The sequence below is a fragment of the Vombatus ursinus genome, unplaced genomic scaffold (genome assembly GCF_900497805.2).
Source record: "Vombatus ursinus unplaced genomic scaffold, bare-nosed wombat genome assembly UNPS02009918.1, whole genome shotgun sequence".
NCBI classification, from domain to species: domain Eukaryota; kingdom Metazoa; phylum Chordata; class Mammalia; order Diprotodontia; family Vombatidae; genus Vombatus; species Vombatus ursinus.
This window is the reverse complement of record NW_020949696.1, coordinates 898,846-900,768: the sequence shown is the minus strand read 5'-3', so window position 1 is coordinate 900,768 and position 1,923 is coordinate 898,846. Positions and strand designations below refer to the sequence as shown.

At 39.0% G+C, this 1,923-nt stretch overlaps 1 protein-coding gene across 7 annotated transcripts in view; it reads right to left on the bottom strand.

Annotated features, from left to right (window-relative positions):
* KCNN1 (potassium calcium-activated channel subfamily N member 1) overlaps positions 1–1,923 on the bottom strand; it is a 36,458-nt gene that overhangs the window by 16,532 nt on the left and 18,003 nt on the right. The gene's annotated exons all lie outside the window — the stretch shown is intronic.

Here is a 1,923-nt window from a genome sequence, read left to right as displayed (position 1 = left end):
AAAGCAAAGCAAAGCAAAGCAAAGCAAAGCAAAGCAAAGCAAAGCAAAGCATTGGTTTCAGTGCAAACAGTCCCCGAGGAAGCCTCATAGCAATTGGCTGAAAAAGGGAGAAGAATCCAGGATCTGACTTGGATTCCTTTTTTGAAGGAGTCTGGTGATACTGATAAATTAAATGACGTGATAAATTAATCAATTAAATGGATAAAATGACTTGATAAATTAATTGATAAATTAAATGACTTGAATAACTCAAAGTCCCCGGTGGAAGAGAAAAGTTTGATATCAAAGTCCAGAAGGCGGGAAAAGCAGGCAAATTTGGCTCGGTTGGAATCTTTGCATCCATCTTCTTCGCACTGTGGCTTGTAAGTGGTGGGGACGAAAGCTTTCTCATGGATGAACCCGCTGAGAAGGAAAACACTTACACCAGTTCCTTGGACATGTTCTTTAGTAGGAAGGAAGAGACTGAAATGCTAGACGCTGAGCCAGCAGAGGAAGGTGAGTTTGGGGAGAGCGAAAGGGAAGAGGGTTCCTGAGTCTATAGGCACCACCCAGTTTCATGGGCCACCGCTGAACGATGCAGGCCACATTGATGCCTTCTGCCAGGAATCTGCCCCCCAGATTCCCAATAAAACCTACACCAGAATTCTGAAACATCACAACTGAACTCTCAGCAGACAGTTCTTTCTCATGAAAAGTGTTTAGTCTTTTCTATTAAGTATGTCAATTTTTCCTCGAATCAGATGTGTCATTTTAATTTGGATTTTTTTAGTTCTTGGTTTTTAAAATCCCAAATTACTTTTGATACATAAAATAGTTTTCCTTTGAAACTGGCATGTCATTTGCACATGAAATTAAAGAACAGAGCAAAATAATGCAATGCAGGGAGACAAAAGAAATACACCAAGACAACTAAAAACATTCTCTCGATAAAACATTATCTGTTTTACATGAAAAAAAAAATTTGCCTTGAAATTTATACAGTGAGACTGTGCATAATTGTTGGGGAAAAATCTATTTTTTTCCTAAAATATTTTTCATTCCTGAGTATTTAAGCTTTTCATACTGTACGCATGTCTTACAACACATGATACGAGCAGTAACTGAAAATGAAGGCCAAATGATACATGTTACCCACCAAGGTATGCGGCCATGGTAGCTCCCATAGCGCTTCACAATCTAATCAGTCAGGGTTATTATATTAACTTCTTAACCAGCGTCAGTCACTGTTCATAGTGTTCTGGTGGGCATTCTGGGAAGTGTTAAGACATCACATTTTATTTATTTTAGCGAGTCAGTATATTTTCTGGATTTAATTACAGAAAGTTAACAGCTTTTGAAATTTATTTGCAAATAAAGTTTTTCCACTTGGCCCTATGTTTGTTGCTCGCCTGTTTGAATGTTATGTTGGCTTTTTCTAAGCCTTATGCTCAATGTCCTTAAGAGTTCATTTTATGTAAAGCACCCACTGGGTGTAGCAATCTGATGTATTTGGAGGTGCTTGATCTATCTACAAAAAAAAATTAGGAATGACTTCATAATAAAAGGCTCCTAGAAGTCTTACTTGTGTTTATTTATTTTTAAAATTGTAATGTTAGACTTGTGTACATGGGCATAATTAAGGTGCATCACTATTGTAGGTTAAAAGGTATATGTGGTAAGACATATTTTGTTTTTACTGAATGATCCCCATTCCAAAGCAAGCATGAATAAAATTAGGTTAAATGTAAAAAACAAAAACCACAAAATGTCAGAACTGAAAGAGCCCTTAGAACACAGGATGTCAGAAATAGGAGGGCCCTGAGAACACAGGACGGCAGAGCCGGGAGGGCCCTCAGAACCCAGGACAGCAGAGCCGGGAGGGCCCTCAAAACACAGAATGGCAGAGCCGGGAGGGCCCTCAGGACACAGGATGGCAGAGCCGGG